Here is a 19,113-nt window from a genome sequence, read left to right as displayed (position 1 = left end):
CCACAGTTGCAGCATTAGATTGCATCACGTTGCTTTTGATGACATCCTTCCTACCTTCATGGAGTTGGCTTTTTGGTGGATGCTGTGTTAAAAAGAAATTGGTTGGGGAAAAGGAAATGAGTGAGTGTGCAATCTGATTCCAAGGGTTGAGAAGTTGTGCGGTGCCCCACACGTGCACAAATTGCATGAGAAAGTGATTGTAGTCATTTAAGAATAAAAAATATCAGCCTTTTTCAATTTAGGCGTATATTATTTTTGCAAGCAACCACTAAATTGTTAGGACATAAATACTAATTAAATTGTTTGGATGTAACTACTTGATAAATGGACTCTTTAGGTATTTCTTTTGGTCTAGGGTTTCTGTGAAACTTTGCCTTGGGCATAAAGTTAGGGCAGATCAGGTTCTTCAAGTTAATTCAGCATCTTTAGTACCATTTGTTCAACTGGAGGCTGCTGGTAGACCAGAATGACTTTTTTTGAAAATCAGTCTAGAATGATTTCTTTTTTTTAAAGAGAGCCCTTTGCATTCTTTTTTTTAAAAAAATATATTTTATTGATTTTTTACAGAGAGAAAGGGAGAGAGATAGAGAGTTAGAAACATCGATGAGAGAGAAACATCGATCAGCCGCCTCCTGCACACCCCCTACTGGGGATGTGCCCACAACCCAGGTACATGCCCTTGACCGGAATCGAACCTGGGACCTTTCAGTCCGCAGGCCGACGCTCTATCCACTGAGCCAAACTGGTTTTGGCCAGTCTAGAATGATTTTATTTTTAATTTTAAAAAATCTATAATAATAAAAGGATAATATGCTAATTAGACCAGACAGCTCAACAGCCTTCCAGACATCATTTCAGATGTCCTTCCTGATGAAGCCGCCGTAGTGGGGGCCGAAGCATGGGCAGTTAGGGGTAATCAGGCAGGCAGGTGAATGGTTAGGGGCGATGAGGCAGGCAGTCAGAGTGGTTAGGGGTGATGAGGCAGGCAGGCAGGCGAGCGGTTAGGAGCCAGCAGTACCAGATTGCGAGAGTGATGTCTGACTAATCTGGAAGTCGGACATACCCCAAGGGGTCCTGGATTGCGAGAGGGTGCAGGCCGGGCTGAGGGACCCCCCCGCCCCCCCCCCACATGAATTTCATGTACTGGGCCTCTAGTTTCAAATAAAATCATTGATGTTAGAGAGGAGGAAAGGAGAGAGAGAAAAACATCAATTTGTTGTCCCACTTATTTATTCATTCATTGGGTGATTCTTGTGTGTGCCCTGACCGGGGATAGAACCCACAACTGTACTATCGGGCTAATCTTAGAGAATGATTTTATTTAGATGAGGAAACTAGTCCAGGGGTGGGCAACCCCTGGCACACGTGCCAAACATGGCATGCCAGTAACTTTGGCTGGCACTCGAAACCCTCTCTTATAATCTTCCATTTACAATTTTTTTCTTAATATCGACTTTTTTATTTTTCAGATAAATTCAGTGTAGGTGTATCTTAGATAAATAAAAAATTTTACATAACAAGTTATCTTAAAGACCATAGACATGGATTGACGAGAGAGGGGAAGAGCAATTTCTATGCCTCTGCCTTAACTCTCCCTGCCTTCCTAGATCCGACCAGTGTTTTGGTTTCATCCACATACGCTTGTGAATCTTTGTTCTCAGTGATGAATTTTGTTAAGTCTCGTAATAGGAGTAGCCTGATGGATGAAAGTAGTAGCTCGTGCATATCTCTGAAGGTCACGAAATATAAACCTGATGTAAAATCTCTGTCATCAGTGATGCAGCAGCAAAAGTCCCACTGATAATATCAAACAGTCATAAAGTTTTCTGTCGGACTATCAGTGTACATGTATACATTAAGAAATAAATGTATTTTTTATCATCAGATACTGTGTTTTTGTCGCTCGAATGAATTTTATTATTTCTCCAAAGTTCTTCACATACGTACACCTTAAGAGATATCAAGTAGGCGTAACATGTTCTCAAAAAATTAGGGTTGGCATGCAGAATTTTGAGTCAGAGATTTTGCTGGTTTTGGCACGCACTCACAAAAAGGTTGCCCACCCCTGAACTAGTCTTAGAAAGTAACTTGATGGAGATTATCCAGTCTGGGCAGATCCAGGTTTTATGGGGGCCCGAAGCTCCTGCAATTGTTGGAGCCCTCTTTAAGAACAATAATGCACAATCAGGATTCAAAACTGGGCTGAGGGCTTGCCAGGGGCCCATGCAGGTAAGGGGTTGTGAAGCTTAAGGTTCATCCCCTTCAGGGAAATCCGCCCGCAGGGGCCACCAGCTAGTAAGAGGTGGAAATGGAATTCAGACACAGCTCTGTCTGCCTCTAAAGACACAAAATGGGAATCTCCTTTCCTAAGGACAAGAATAGAAAACCAGGGGTGTGAAAGCACTTCTAGAAATGTGAGCCTCTCTGGGTCATGGGTCCCTCCCTAAGAAGGAATCTGAGAGTGGGAACACAATGCCTGTATCTTCGCATTAGAGTTGTGACAGGTGACTGGAGGTTAGTGCTTTGGCAGCAAAGCTGAGTTTGAATTCTGGCGCCACCTCTGCCTAGCTCCCTGATCCGTGAAAGTTACTGACCATCTCTGGGTGTTACTGGAGCAACAGTGTCCACACTCCACACGGCAGTGAGATTAAAAGAGAGATCACAGGTGCAAATGCCGGGTCTACAGCAGGCACAGGCCTCCCTCTCCTTCCTCTGCTCCCACACAGATATCATGGGCACTGAGTCCAACGCAGATATAGACGAACACTGGTAGAGGTTTCCTTCCTGTGGGGGTAGTTAATGAAATGCACATCTATGGCAAGCAACTGTCTAAAAAAATGCAAATCAGGCCAAGTTGGCAGATAGTTGCCTGGGATCTTATCTTGGTTCAGTGCCTAGCTCAGTGTCTGTTTTCAGGGGTTCCCCGTTATCCACAGACTAAGTTGAAAACTCCTTACCCTGGTATTTAAATTTTTCCCCAATCTGACCTCAACTTAACCTTCTAACATCTCCCCCCACGATGATCCAGCCCTACCTCTCTTCTCACCCGACTGGTTTCCCCACTGACCTTTTAATGTTCGCCACGCCACGGCTTTAGCAGAAAGCCACGTCCCCTGCCAGGAATTCTTTCTCCATTTCCACAGTCCCTGAGTCCTACCCAACTTTCAGGACCAGTGCAAGCCCCCTCTGGGCAGAGAGCATTTTCTCAGTGACCCCAGCCCTGGGGGGTTCCCCTGCTCTCAATTCCTACCACTAGTCCCACTTGTACCATGCATCCAGGTCTTACCACACACCGCCTCATTTTGTTTTATGGCTTTTAGGGAGTTTGCTTTTCCTTTCAATTGCATTGTAAGTTCAGTGTGGTGTCATGGAAATAACATCAGACCGTAGGCAGAGACTTGGCTTCTGTTTCTAACTCGCAGTACAACCCCAGGCAAATAGTTTCCTTTAACTTAGAAGTGAGGGGCTTGGATATGGAAACTCTAAGGTTCCGTTCCTTAAAATTAGGACCTTCTTTCCAACGCCCAGCTCAGTGACATGCATATATCATTTCTTTTAAAGAACATTAAAAACATTTGCTGATCTCTTATTCCCAAAGCACTGAGCTAGATGCTAATAGGTGCGTAAAGGTAAACAAAAACGCAGGGCTTACTCTCATGGAACTTGCAAGGCAAAACTAGATAGATATACATAATCACTTGTGGGATTTATTGAATGGGGGGCAGGAGGTGAGAGGCGAGGAGCTGGTGGAGTATCTCTCTGGCACTCTGGTGGATGCCTCTGTCACCCCACTCCACTGTTTGGCCCCGTGGCCGACTTCATCCTCTGAGTCCCATACGTCCTCCTTTCCCAGCACCCCACCACCCACATCTTACAAGGGCAAAACTCAGAACCTCCCAGCCTCTGTCCTCACTACGCCATACATCCTCTTCCCCTGGGCTGAGACTTCCGCCCTACTGCTCTCAACTTGGGGGCCCTACTGCTCTCAACTTGGGGACGACCCAGTCAACATGACTGCTCTGCCCTCTGCCCTTCCTTCCACTATCTGCGGGCACCTGAACGCCGTCCTCCAGAGCCCAGCCTGGCCTGGTAGATGAATCTGGCTGAATACATAGTGGGAGGCCTCAGGGAAGAGGGACAGAACACGCAGTGGCCGGCCCAGAGCGACTGCGTGGAGGGCTTTATTAACATGTCAAGTGCTGTGCTGAACCCCACCTGTGTTCACGCATTTAATCCTCCCAGCATCTCTAAGAGATGGTGACTATCATGCCCCTCCATGTACAGATAAGGGACTGGAGGCAGGGAGCAATCGAAAGGCTTGCCCAAGATAGCCAGCCAGTGGAGATAGGCCTGGCATTCAGTCTGGCTCCACAGCCCCCGCTCCCAGCCTCTAGCTGGAACGGCCTCTTTTCCGTTTGGAAACTGGAAAGCGTTTCTGCCAGCTATGACCTTGAGGCGGACGGCAGGTACCGGGCAGGTACCCGATCCCCGGGGGAGAGGGGGATGTGCACGGCGCGCACAGGACGAGAGAGACCGGAGGTCGGGGTGGTGCCTCCGGCCCCAAAGGCAGGCGCCGGTGCACAGAGAGAAGGGCCCGGCCACAGGCGGTCCGCGCTCCGCTCCTGGCTCTGAGCGAGGAGATCTTCCCACCTTTCTGAACCCCAAGTCTCCCCACCTCTAAAGGAGCAACAAGGTTAGGGGAGCTGGGCCGCGGAGCTCCCCGGGGACCGCCAGCATTCCGGCAGCGGAGGTCAGGCAGAGGTGGGAGGGCCGGACAATATGGGTCTGTGTGCGCAGGACGCCCGGGGGCGGGGGCAGGAAGGGGTGTGTTTACGCAGCGGGGGCGGGGGGCCGTGCGGTTCCGTGCAGCGGGGCAGGAAACTTGAGGAAGGAGTCTCAGCCCAGAGGGACTTGGAGGAGTTGGGGGCGAGCCCGCGGCGCGCGGAGGCTGCGTGGGGAGGCGCAGCCACGGTGACTAAGTCATCGGGAGGCCGGGTGCAGCGCGCCCGGGCGACGGGCCAGAGCGGGGCCCCTGCCGGGCCGGAGGAGGAGGGAGGGCGGGCCGGGCGAGCTCCGGGGAGTGGGGAGGCGAGGTCGGGCCCGCCCTCCCCGCCACCGCTGCCGCCGCCGCCAGGCCCGCTGGGCCCCGCCCACAACACGAGTCACGTGTGCTCCGCGAACCCTCCCTTGGCGCGGGCTCGGGGCGCGCGGGCGGTGGGGAGCGGTGTCCGGAGGGAGAAGGCTCGGTGGGGCGGGCTGGGGAATGGGCACCGGGCCCGGGCAAGGCCGGGGCAGGCGGATGCCTCGAGGGCGACGGCGGGCAGCCGGGCGGCGCGGGGCGGGGCCTGTCGCGAGGGGCGGGGCCTGTTGCTGGGGCTGGCGCAGGAAACGGGGAGGAGAGGCGGGCCTAAGGCTGCCTGTTTGGGCTGCTTGTTTACTCCTGGCGGGGGAGCTTTAACCCGGAGGGCGGGAGGGCGAGAGGGAAAACGTGGAATGGATTCCCGGGCCGCTGCAAGGGGAGGGGCGGAGGAGGGGGGAAGGAGGGGACTGCAGCGGGGTGCCAAGGCCGCTGCGTTTCTGGAAGGAGCCAGCTAAAGACGCCCTGGATAGTTGTTTTTGTGGGATGTTTTGTGTGTGTTTTTAATTTCCTAGCCTGTTCTAGCGCTCCCTCCTACCCGCTCCCACCCTGCGGGGGCGCGCGCGCGCGCGCGCACACACACACACACACACACACACACACTCACACACTCACACACACACATGCACACACGTTAGGGTGTGCATGAACGCAAGCCTTTTGGCCTTGACTTAGCCCAAGTGGTTCTCAACCTTCTGGCCCTTTAAATACAGTTCCTCATGTTGTGACCCAACCATACAATTATTTTCGTTGCTACTTCATAACTGTCATGTTGCTACTATTATGAATCAGTAATGTAAATATCTGATATGCAGGATGGTCTTAGGCGACCCCTGTGAAAGGGTCCTTCGACCGCCAAAGGGGTCGCGACCCACAGGTTGAGAACCGCTGATAGCCCTAGAGTGGGCTCCCCAGAGGAGAGGCTGGGCATACGTGCTCACAGGGATCCCTGCCTGTGAGGTGGGTGTCTGTGTGCGTGTTATCCTTCAGTGGGGCTCTGCCACTTTTCTTAATCCAGGAAATGATTCAGTTGCAGTATCGTCATATATTTTGTGTGCCTGCGTGTGGCTGCAGTTACACAAATAAGTTAATTTTAGTCAAGAGGCATTGCAGCTTCGTGAGCTTCATTTTTCTAACTTGTATGGTAGATGGCAAAGCTCTTCCTAAAGTGGAGAGTCTCATAAATGCATTGGCATAAAAATAGAGGACGTGGGCACTGTGGCAATGCCTTCCTCAGCTGAGGCAGTTTTTCAGGATCTGAAAAATCATCTGGTATCTAAAAAGATGCAATGTGACATATAATTTAGTATCGTACTTGTAATGACCATGTAACCGTTTTATTCGGGAAGAATTGAGGCTCCAGAAGACACAGGCGACTTGTCAGAAGTCACATGGCTAGTCAAAGGGCACAGGAACACAAGTGCTTCGAACCCCAAACTGTCCTCTTCCTCTTTCCCGCTGTGCAGTAGACATATGTAATTTTCTCTGTCCATTCATTCCTTTGGGACATCAGTCCTAGTCCCTGTGATGTAATAACGATTCAGAATTATAGAATCCCATCCCTCTGGCAATCGTGGTCCAAAAGGGTGAACATTTTGATGAAAAATAACCAATTAAAGTCTTTCTCTGGAACTAATAGATGCATATGAGAGAGAAAAATGTGTTTTCTGCTGGTGTTACTAAATTGGGGTGTCATAGTTGGTAGCTGTCAGCAAACGTCTTCCCAAGTATTGAAGAAAGCTCTTTTGGGGGGATTGTGGGGAGCTCTTTTGAAGTAGAAAAGAATGGGATGCATACGAAGGGGCAAACAGAAATGGGAGTTTAGAGCACAAACTCTGATATCTTTCTTTAAACCTGAGATCCGACTGTGTCTGTGGCCAGTACAAACTCCTCGATTTCCCAGTTAAGTGAGCCAACACATCCATTTTTGTTGCTTAAGCTAGCATGAATTGAGTTCCTGTCACTTGTCTCCAAAGAGAGGTCTGACTAATAAGTTTGGCACCATGCTATTTATTTACCCTTCAGAAAATAATGGAAGTTGGGTGCTGGCCACAACTATCACTTCTTAAGTGTTCTAGTTCCCATGAGTCATACCAAGTGTGAGTTCCACGAATCTGAGTAGACAGAAGAACACATAATTTTTCCTCGATACTATTGTATGATAAACAGGACACAATTCACCAAACCCAAATTAGAAGTTGGATAGATAACATTTCACTCTGGGATACTGTGATGGTCTGAATCATGGCGAGGATGAGATTGAGGTTTTTTTTAAATATGTATATATATATATTTTTTATTGATTTCAGAGAGGGAGAGAGAGACAAACATCAATGATGAGCGAGAATCATTGATTGGCTGCCCCCTGCATGTCCCTCCTGTCCTGGGGATCAAGCCCCCAACCCCAGGCATGTGCCCTGATTGGTCATTGAACTGTGACCTCCTGGTTCATAGGTTGACACTGAGCCACACTGGCCTGGCGAGATTGAGGTTTTTGAGATGAGGTTTTTAGTGAAATGATAAAGAAAGAGGGGCTGAGAATTCTCTCAGTTGGTTAAAGCTGAAGATTGAGAAGGGGAGTGGTCAGTTTTAAAAGAAACAATTAGAAGGACAGGACGTTGAACTGCAAGGAGCAGAGGCATTAGGAGTCACAGAATTTTAGAGATAGAGGGAGTCCCTGACAGATCATTCCTCTTCCTCCTAAACACTTCTGGTGATGGACAGCTAGGTAGGTCAGTGGTCCAAGGAGAAACAGGGAGGGATGATCCTTCACATCCTCTAGCAGCTACCTAAGAATCTAGGGATGAAATGGTAGAGGCCCTGTGTGTGTTCCACGGGAACTCACCAGAAAGACTGGAACCGGTCTGGTACCGTTGTCATGAGAAGAAAAAAATTTTTAATGTATACAATGCCAATCCCTTGCCACTCCCTGACTTCCAGGAGGAGGATCTTGGCTGGCTCAGTCAGCTGCCTGCCAGGTCTTTGACAAAGTTAAGAGACATAGTCAGGAGCAGGCCATATTTTTCCACTTGAGCAAAGAGGAGAGAGGGGAAAGGGGGAGTAAGAAAGCAAGGTTAAGGACAGTGGAAGAGAGAGGAGGAGAAAGGGAAAGAAACAGCTGTTGGTGGGAATTAGGATTTGGGAGACAGAAATATGAAAAGAGGATTTGGAGGAGCTTGATTGTGTGTGGGGTGAGATGTAATTCCTCCTTGGCTTCCTTCTAAAGAGAATGGCATCAAAGACTTACATTATTTTAAAGGCTCTTTTAAAAAATTGATTTTTAGACCCAGCTGGCATGGCTCACTGGTTGAGCATGGATCTATAAACCAGGAAGTCATGATTCAATTCCCGATCAGGGCACATTCCTGGGTTGCAGGCTCCATCCCCCCGAGGGGTGTGTGTGTGTGTGTGTGTGGGGGGGGGGGTCAGGGAGGAGTGAAGCGTGCAGGAGGCAGCAGATCAATGATTCTCTCTCATTGATGTTTCCCTCTCTCTTCCTCTCTGAAATCAGTAAAAATATATTTAAAATAAATAAAAATTGATTTTTAGAAAGAGAGGAAGGGAGAGGGATAGAAAGATAGAAACATGGATGAGAGAGAAACATCATCGATTGGCTGCGTCCTGCACGCCCCATTCTGGGAATTGAGCCCACAATCTGGGCATGTGCCCTGACTGAGAATCGAACTCCCATCCCTTGGTTCCTTGGTTGACGTTCAGCCACTGAGCCATACCAGCCAGGCTTAAAGGCTTTTTGTGAATTGAGTTTGTTTTTCTCCTGGCTGTGTCACCCAGATTTCACAGGCCTGCCTTCAGCAGTTTGTAACCCCTCTAGCCAACTGACGGTGCTGTAGCATCTCACCTTCAGCACCTGTCCCCAGTACACAGAAGAAATCATAGCGACAACAATAACTTCCGCTTATCAAATGGTGGGTGGGCGTGTTGGCCATGGGCCAGTGGATGCTAAAATACACAGAGCCAGTTTGGCTGTTAGTGATCCTGGCAAAGAAACCTGGCAGGGTGTTGGCCGACGAATTGTGAAGATTTCCTTTGGGGTGATTAGTTTGACTTAGGAGGGAAGAAGAGAACTATCAGAGGAATAACAACCTAGAATGGTCTGGGAGTAGAAAGAAATCTGGTTCCTAAATACAGCATATCTCACGCCCACATTTGGGCACGAACTTGACTGAAAACCCAGGGAGTTGCCAGCCATTTCTGCCCACCCTCAGGAATCAACGAAAGCTTCTCGGGGGTGATCTGATAGGCAATCAATTATACTGTCAGATGGGAAAGTTTGGGTTTTGGCGATTCACAGTTTATAAGTGAGAAGATGGTGAGATCGGCCATGTTTAGAACAAGTATTGGAAAATCAGAGTGTTCTCAGGTGGAGAATGCAAAAGGGTAATTGAACAGGATTTGATTAATTCACGTGATTTCTACTCCAGTGTATTATAAGGATTATTGAGGCAGTATGTGGCCTAAAGATGGATGAATTGTAGGTTAAGAGAATAGTATGGTAACTGGATATGTTTTCAAGGTAAGATGATGGGTTTCATGGGCAAGTGCTTGATTGGCTCTCTTCAGAAAACCAGGAACAAGTAAGGTTCAGTCTTCTCATCTAAATTAATGTAGGCAGGTCTACGAAAAGAGGAGAAACTTTTTGTCAGTAAGTAAGTTAAACTTGGAAAGATCAAATTTGAAGGGGAACCTACATTTCAGACCTTACTGTCTATACCAGCGGTTCTCAACCTGTGGGTCGCAACCCGTTTGGCGGTCGAATGACCCTTTCACAGGGGTCGCCTAAGACCATCCTGCATATCAGATATGTACATGACGATTCATAACAGTAGCAACATTACAGTGATGAAGTAGCAACGAAAATAATTGTATGGTTGGGTCACAACATGAGGAACTGTATTTAAAGGGCCAGAAGGTTGAGAACCCCTGGAGGGAATTCCATAGTATATGTCAATGATTTTCAGCCTTTTTCATCTCATGGCACATGTAAACTAATTACTAAAGTTCAGAGGCACACCAAAAATATATCTTTGCCGATCTGACCAAAAAAAAAAAAGGTGTAATTTTGATTCATTTACACTGGACAGCTATTGTTGTGTTGGCTGTTGTCATTTTTTTAAATTTGACAATCTAAGGCAGTGATTCTCAACCTTCTGGCCCTTTAAATACAGTTCCTCATGTTGTGACCCCAACCATAAATTATTGTCGTTGCTACTTCATAACTGTAACGTTGCTACTGTTATGAATTGTAATGTAAATATCTGATATGCAGGATGGTCTTAGGCGACCCCTGTGAAAGGGTCGTTCAACCACCAAAGGGGTCGCGACCCACAGGTTGAGAACCACTGATCTAAGGGAAAAGAGGTCAATGCCCCTGACTAAACAGTCAGGTAGTGCATGTTTAAAAAATTCCAGCAGCACATTGGTTGAAAATCGCTGGTATATGTCAATCCCCTTGCACCTTTAGTGTCTCATAAACTGGTATTCAGTGTGAAGTTGGTTATCCTACTGGGTAGTGATGGAGGCCAGCCTATGATGGGTGTAAGAAAGTGGGCTGATGTCTGGCACTACGATGTCTGGCACAAGTAGGGAGCAGTACCTGCTATTCAATTCAGAAGAGCCAGGAATTGTCATAAAATGATTGGCAGCATTTAAAATGCTTTTAGAAATAGGCTTTTGTATTTGGGGTTTTGTTTGGTTTATGGGCTTATGAACTTCATTTTTTTTTTTAAATATATTTTATTGATTTTTTTACAGAGAGGAAGAGAGAGATAGAGAGTTAGAAACATCGATGAGAGAGAAACATCGATCAGCTGCCTCCTGCACATCTCCCACTGGGGATATGCCCGCAACCCAGGTACATGCCCCTGACCAGAATTGAACCCGGGACCCTTCAGTCCGCAGGCCGACGCTCTATCCACTGAGCCAAACCGGTTTCAGCTGAACTTCATTTTTAAAAAAAATTTTTTTTTATTGATTTCAGAGAGGAAGGGCAAGGAAGAGAAATAGAAGCATCAATGATGAGAGAGAATCATTGATCAGCTGCCTCCTGCACGCCCCCTACTGGGGATCGAGACCACAACCCTTGACCTGGAATCAAACCTGAAACTGTTCAGTCCGCAGGCCAACACTCTATCCACTGAGCCAGACTGGCTAGGGCTGGACTTTATTTTTTTAAAAAATTATCTTTATTGTTGAAAGCATTACAGATGTCCCCTTTGGTTTTTTCCCATTGAACCCCTCCTCCCCGCCCCCGCCCCTCCCAAGCCTTCGCCACACTATTGTTTGTGTCCATGGGCTATGCGTATATGCATGGAAGTTCCCTGGTTAGTCTCTCCCCTCCACCCCCCACCCCCACCTTCCCTTTGGAAATTCATGTCTCTTCCACCGTTCTATGTCTCTGGATCTATTTTGTTCATTGGATTCCACGTATGAATGAGATCCTGTGATACTTACCTTTCTCTAACTGGCTTATTTCACTTAGCATAATACTCTCCAGATCCATCCAAGCTGTTGCAAATGGGAAGAGTTTGTTCTTTTTTACCGCCACATAGTATTCCATTGTGGAAATGTACCACAGCTTTCTTATCCACTCATCTGCTGATGGGCACTTGGGCTTAAAGAAAAATCTTTTCATTTTGTTTGTCAAAAGCCATTCAGCTGATCAACCCCAATCCTGGGCAATGGTTAGTGGGCACATCCCTGGTGTGGCCCTATGGAAGTTGTTGGTAGTTGCCAGTGCTTTACGGCGTTGCCATTCCACGGTATGTGTAGTGGGTGCAGGTCAACCTGTGCCCTTTGTTTCATTTGTCAAGAACTGCAGTATTCTCCCATGACCGTTCCCTCTGCTAGGAGCTCCCATCTAGGGGTTAACCAGGGTCTGGGTTATTCTTAAGGATCTGGGTCGTCTGGATTGTGGCAGGCACAGCTGCCTTGGGTAGGAGGTTAGTCCTGCAGAAGAATGAGGAAGAATGGCAGAATGCTTATGTGGCCTAGCGAACTAAATGGAATGTGTCGGGGATGAAGTTGAACCGCTGGACAAAAATGAAACTGGTAAGTTCACTGCGGAAAAGGCCAGCAGCCCCTTCTCTGGGGGCCTCAGGGGTGCCACTGGGATGGGAAGGAAAGTAAGAATAGAAGCTGTAAGGGCAAAATCAAGTGACACAAAACACAGGGCAGAGAAGTAATAATTATGTGTTGATTGGAACCCAAGAAACTAAAATAGGGGGTGGTACGGGTGGGCATTCACAAGGTACACTTTTCTGCCAATTTTTGCTTCTTAATGGTTGTTTTTGCCTTTGCTTGATCACTCCCCTCTCTCTCTTTAAATTTATTTTAGAGAGGCAGGAAGAGGGAGAGAGACATAGAAACATCAGTGATGAGAGAGAATCATTGATCAGCTGCTTCCTGCATGCCCCCACACTGGAGATTGAACCATGACCTCCTGGTTCATAGGTCAATGCTCAACCACTGAGCCACGCTGGCCGGCCAGGCTCCTCTTTCTCTCTGGATAGCTCTCAATCTGTTTTCTAGTAACACTTGTATCTAGTAGGTGAAATGACTTCAGGCTCCCCACACCCATTCTGGGGAGGGAGGGAGGATGGGGCTGGGTAACCCGGTTCTCTCTTTACTTTCATTGTCTAAAGTGTCCTGTCCTGTTCCATCTTATTTAATCATGCTGTTCTCTTAAACAGTTCTGTGTCATCTCCCTTGTGGGCAGGAAAAGCTGGCTGCTTCAACCCATTTTAAGGACTTCTTAAGAGAAGACTATGTTTACAGAGACCGTAATGTGGAAACCTAACGCAGAAGGGCTCCCAGCAAGACTGGGAGCTGCTCCCATAGCATTTGTTGAGCTGAGCGGAACGGATAATTTTTCCCACGTGGTATTTTCTGTGCCTGGTCTGCTGCAGGGTGAGAGTCATGTCTAGATAGTCTTAAGTCCGTGCAGAAAAATTCCCCTTGGCCTCCATTCCTCTGGTCTCAGTTACTAGCACCTCCCCTGGGGCACCCTGGAGGGTGAAGCTGGAGTTGGTCCATCGTCAAATGGTACTGTTCTGGATTTTATCTTCCTGCCTTGCACAGTGAGATAAACATACTTTTAATCCCCATTTTTTATGCACTCACTAGAAAGCAGACAGGGTTGTTCCAGAGTGGATTTCCTGTGTCATAGAAATCACAGATGCATAAAAGGAAAAACCAGATGTGCAGAGAGCCTGTCTGGGCTTACACATTCTTTCATTCCCAGAGTCACAGGGCTTTATGGTCTATGTTCCCCAAGCCAGCTCATGTTTTCCTCCTTTGGCTATGTACTACTCTCGTTCATACTCAGAGTTTCAAGCTAGGAGGAAGTCTGTACGGATCTGGGTGTTTATGCACCGGGGCCTATCTCTGGATCTCTTCACGCATGTGGTGGCTTGTTTGCTTGAAAGTGTGGCTGTGCAGATCTAAGCAAGCTACTCCAGGGATACCCTTGAGCTTTGAACAACCTACTTGCAACCTATCACTTCTTTTTCATCCAGGAAATGCAAAGCCTACCTTCTCCAGGAAAGCCCTACAGCTTGAGTAGATCAGAAAGAGATGCCATTTGCCCCAGGCATATCTGCAAATTACTTACTCTGAGAATTGCTGAGGCTGGTGCCTTCTGGCGTGAAAATGCGTAACATTGGTGCTGGATCTATGTTTGCCCACTAGAATACATTTTTTTTTTCTCAATCAAAAGAAAAAGTCTGCTACACATGCAAAATTAGCAGCACTATCCTTTTCATTGGAAACTCGTTGCCTGTTTGGGGGTTGTGGTGTAGAAGCTGTGTTTAGAACTGTATCATGGAGGTTACACAAATCCCTCATCTAAGGGGATGAGAAGCAGAGCAGCAAACAATTAGTCAGCTGGTGTCTTGATGTCCCACTGTAGGACAGCTAAATTCTGGAGGGATTAGTTGGGACAAAAGCAGTGGATAGATAGATACCTAGTTCAGGGGTAATTTTTTGGTAGTCTAACTAGACCCTTGATTCATGATTATTTTTTGAATGCCTACTATATGCTAGAATGCCTACTTCTGTTCTAGAAGCTATAGAGACAGCAGTAAAAAATATAGACTCACCCTGGCCGGTTTGGCTCAATAGATAGAGCGTTGGCCTGCGGATTGAAGGGGCCTGGGTTCAATTCTGGTCAAGGCACATGCCTGGGTTGCGGACTCGATCCCCAGGAGGGTGTGTGCAGGAGGCAGCCGATCAATGATTCTCTCTCATCATTGATGTTTCTATCTCTCTCCCCCTCTCCCTTCCTCTCTGAAATCAATAAAAAATATATATTAAAAAAATATAGACTCTGCTATCCTTGAAAGTATAGTCAAGTGGATGGAGACAGGCATAAAAAATGTCAGTGGTAATAAGTGCTATGAAGAAAAATAAAGTAAGGCCACGGGTGGTGTGTTTTAGGTTAGCGAGGGAATTTCTTTCTTATAAGGATGCCTTTGAGCAGGGGCCTGAATCAAGCAATGGAGCCAATCATATCTGAAGGAAGATCATTCCAGTCCAAAGGAAGAGCTTGGAAAGGCTGAGTTGGAAGTTGATCTGAGAACCAGCAAGGGGGGCGGTGTGGCTAGTGCTGGGGGAGCCAGGGAAGAGTGGTGGGCAGTGGGGCCGGAGAGTTGACTGGGGGCAAGACTGTGTAGGGCCTTGTCCGGAGGGAAGTGGGAGGTGATGGAAGGCTTTGAGCAGAACAGTGATCTGATGTGACTTAGGCTTTAAAAGGATCACTCTGGCTGCCATGGTGTTCATAGGGTATAGGAAGGCACCAGACAAAGCAGGCGGACCGATTAGGAACCTATTGCGGAAGTCCAGGTCAGGGAGATGGTGGTCCAGGTGGGGAAGTAGTGCTGGAAAAGGGGGGGCGTAACTGGATTCTGGATATATTTCATAGGTAGAGCCAACAGCACTTTCTGGTGGATTGGGTGTAGAGAATGAGAAAAAGGAGTTGAGGATGACTCCATGTTTTTGTTTGTCAGTCTGTGTGTTTGCTTTCCAAGCAACTAGAAAAAATGGAATTGGCACTTATTGTGACGGGGAGCAGCAGAGTTTGGAGGGAAATCAAACCCTGGACTTGGCACATTTGAGATCTGATTAGATGCTCAAGTGGGGATGTCAAGTAGGTAATTGTTGACAAGAATCTGGAGTTCAGGAAGCCAGGTTAGGTATAAAATGAGGCTCTGATAGAAGCCGAGGGCTCTGCTCATCCCATTCTAAATAAATGCTTAAAAAGTCTTCACCAGCTCTAACCGGTTTGGCTCAGTGGATAGAGCGTCAGCCTGCGAACTGAAGGGTCCCGGGTTCGATTTCGGCCAAGGGCATGTACCTTGGTTGCGGGCACATCCCCAGTGGGAAGTGTGCAGGAGGCAGCTGATCGATGTTTCTCTCTCATCGATGTTTCTAACTCTCTATCCCTCTCCCTTCCTCTCTGTGAAAAAGCAATAAAATATATTTTTTAAAAAAGACTTTAAAAAGTCTTCACCAGCCCTAGAACCCACTGAGCATACAAGACATGCTATGAACTGGAGATTAAATTGCCTGGACCATGGATAGAATAGCTCTAGTCTATCAACTTACAATTTATTATTAACCAATGTTTACCAACTCCACGCCAGGCACTGTGCCAAATGTTGGGAATTCAATGGAGAACAAGACATGCTCCTCGTCTTCATAGACTCTTTAGTCTTGTAGGGGAATGGCGATTTCAGTTCAATGCAACGGAGGTAAGTGTAGGGTGCTATTGGACACAAAGGAGAAGCACCTAATCCAGGGGCAGAGAGAGGGCCATTTTAGCTGACGCCTGAAGAATGAGTACGGTAGCCAGGCAAAGAGGTGAGAGAGCCCAAGCCGGTTTGGTTCAGTGGATAGAGCCTCAGCCTGCAGACCAAAGGGTCCCAGGTTCGATTCTGGTCAGGGGCAACACATACCTTGGTTGCAGGCTCCTCTCCAGCCCTGGTCGGGCGCATGCAGGAGGCAACCAATAGATGTGTTTCTCTCACATTGATGTTTTTCTCTGTCTTTCCCACTCTCTTAAAAAAAAAAAAATCAATGGAAAAATATCTTCGGGTGAAGATTAACAGGAAAAAAAAAAGTGAGAGGGGGTGGAGAATGTTCTAGGGAGAGAGAGAGCATGCATCAAACAAAGGGAAAGTCTGTGCAGGCAAAGGACAAAAGTTCCGGTTGGCATGTCTGGAGTGCAGAGTGAACGGGGTAGAGACAGAGGGGCAAGTAGTGACTGGAGGAGTGATCAGGAGCCACACCATGAAGGATCTTAATGAGCAATGCTGGGACTTGGTTATAAAAGCTCCAGGAAGCCTTTGAGTTGTAAGCAAAGGAGAAGGGCTAGTCACTAGCCGCTAGTGTAAAGAGTGGATTGGAGGGAGACAAACCTGGAAGCAGTTACTGTCAGAGGATTGGAGATGGTGGCAATCTGACACTCATATGCCCCTGAAAATGTGTCCATATAATACAACATAGGGCCTGGGTTTGCTTTGCTTACCCTCAAGCGAATGGGAGCTGCTCTCCAAGAAGCTAATTACTTTGATGGAAAAGAGACACAGGATGCCTATATTTTAATAGGGGGCCAGGGTGTGGGAGGAAGCAAGGGAAAGCACAGTTCCAGATGGGACAGCTTCCAAGAAGAGTAACCTCTAGTTATCGGGAGCCAAGATCGGAAATAAACACCTTATAGTCTTTCTAAGCACCTCTTGCTTTGTGCAACGTGTGTGCGTGGTGCAGTGTGTGGTTAGGACAGGGCCTGGATTCTGTGTGAAGGTGCTAAGTGCTGGGTGTGTATTTGGGAATGGAAGTTTGTGGTGGGAAGTTTGACCTGAGTCTGTGTTAATGTGCAGAACTCTGGAATGCATCCTGTGCAAGTACATACCTGCAGCAAAAAGGGAGATGCGTGCAGTATACGCTGTGAGAGAACACAGGCCTTTTGATGGCCTGCGTCTCAGACAGAACGAGCTACGGGTTCTGTTCCAATCCAGATATTCTTTTGGTTTTTGCACACAGAAGGCACGCACATATTTGTCGAGTGAATGATTGTTTCACTTTTATTCAGATTCAGTTATTTGTTGGAAATATATAGGTTTGGTTACAAGTTTGAACTGGACGTTTTAAGAGAAATAAACTCACAGCCAGCCAGGCACCAACATCCATTTACAAAATCTAGCGGTTCAAATCCTGTAATGAAGTTTATCGGCTAGCTCGAGCCCTAGCTCGTGGGAAAAAACTGTCCCTGTTTCATTTTATCCCGCAGACATTCACTGGACACCTCAGCCACACAGGCCGTCGTGGACTGTTGCTGGTGGAACGCATTGCCCTCTCCTCTGAGCCACGTTAGCCTGGGCGCTGCAATTAAGCTTAATTACATGCTCTCTTGTATTGCTCCTTAATTGTTGCATGTGCATTCATCCATTTCCTACTAGGTTGTATGTTCCTTGGGGGCAGAGACTATATTATAAACCTCAGGATAGGCGAGGGGCTTAGCAGCGAATATGCAGAAGTGAGTAAGCACACAGTTTGAGGCCAAAGGGAAACAAGCACATTTAGCTGTTTATGAACTGTAGGGATACATGATATCTAAGACACCTTAAGGAAAAGGGAGCATACATTGTTGCTAATTATGGAAAATGTTCCTGTAATGATGGAATGTACAATTCCAGTCTGCATTTTCATGTTAAGGGAAGGACTTGTGGCCCTAGCCAGTTTGGCTCAGTGGATAGAGTGTCGGCTCACAGACTGAAGGGTCCAGGGTTCAATTCCAGTCAAGGGCATGTACCTCAGGTTGCAGGCTGGATTCCCAGACCTGGTCAGGGTGCGTGTGGGAGGCAACCAATGGGTGTCTTTCTCACATTGATGTTTCTCTCTCTCTCCCTTCCTTCTACTCTCTCTTAAAAAAAAAAAAAAAGTCAAAGGAAAAAATATCCTCAGGTGAGGATTAACAACAACAACAAAAAAGGGAAGGGTTTGTGTATTAACATAATTACCATGATCCTCAAAATGCCTTCATTTTTTTTTTTTTAATATTCTTTTCAATGCAAAACCAGAATGTTTCCTTGAGGGTGAGAGTTAAGAGGTAGAACCAGTATTTGGTTAATTATTCCATAGCAGAATTATCTTATAACTGGATTTCTCAACAATGGCACTATTGATATTTTAGGTAATCTTTTGTTGTGTGTGTGTGTGTGTGTGTGTGTGTGTGTGTGTGTGTGGCTGTCCTGTGCGTTGCAGGGTATTAAGGAGCATTGTGAGCCCCTACATATAGATGCTAGTAGCACCCCCCTTTTATAACTATCAGACAGTTTCCTCAAAAAAATTAAAAACAGAACTACCGTATGACCCAGCAATTCCACTTCTGGATACATATCCAAAGAAATCCATACAAGGAATTTGAAAAGATATATGCACCCCTATGTTCATTGCAGCATTATTTACAATAGCCAAGATATGGAAACAACCCAAGTGCCCATCAATAGGCAATTGGATAAAGAAGATGTGGTACATATATACAATGGAATGTAACTTGGCCATGAAAATAATGCCACCTTGCCATTTGTGCCTGCCTAGAGGGTATGATGCTGAGTGAAATGAGTCAGACAGAGAAAGACAAACACCAATATGATTTGACTTATATGTGGAAACTAAAGAACAAAGTAAACACACCAACAAAACAGAAACAGACTTAGATACAGAAGGTTGCCAGATGGGAGAGGGTTTGGGGGGGCTGAGTGGAAAAAAAATGAAGGGATTAAGAAGTGCAAATTTGTAGTTACAAAATAGTCAAGGGGATGTAAAGTTCAGAATAGGGAATATAGTCAATATTGTAATAACTATGCATGGTGCTAAATTAGTACTAGAATTATGGGCAGGGTCACTTCATAAATTATACAGTTGTCTAATCACTATGCTGTACACCTGAAACTAATTAA

This window comes from Myotis nattereri (assembly GCF_964212035.1).
Source record: "Myotis nattereri genome assembly, chromosome: 5".
In the NCBI taxonomy this organism is placed as follows: domain Eukaryota; kingdom Metazoa; phylum Chordata; class Mammalia; order Chiroptera; family Vespertilionidae; genus Myotis; species Myotis nattereri.
The sequence above is the reverse complement of the archived record's forward strand: the minus strand, read 5'-3'. Positions refer to the sequence as shown.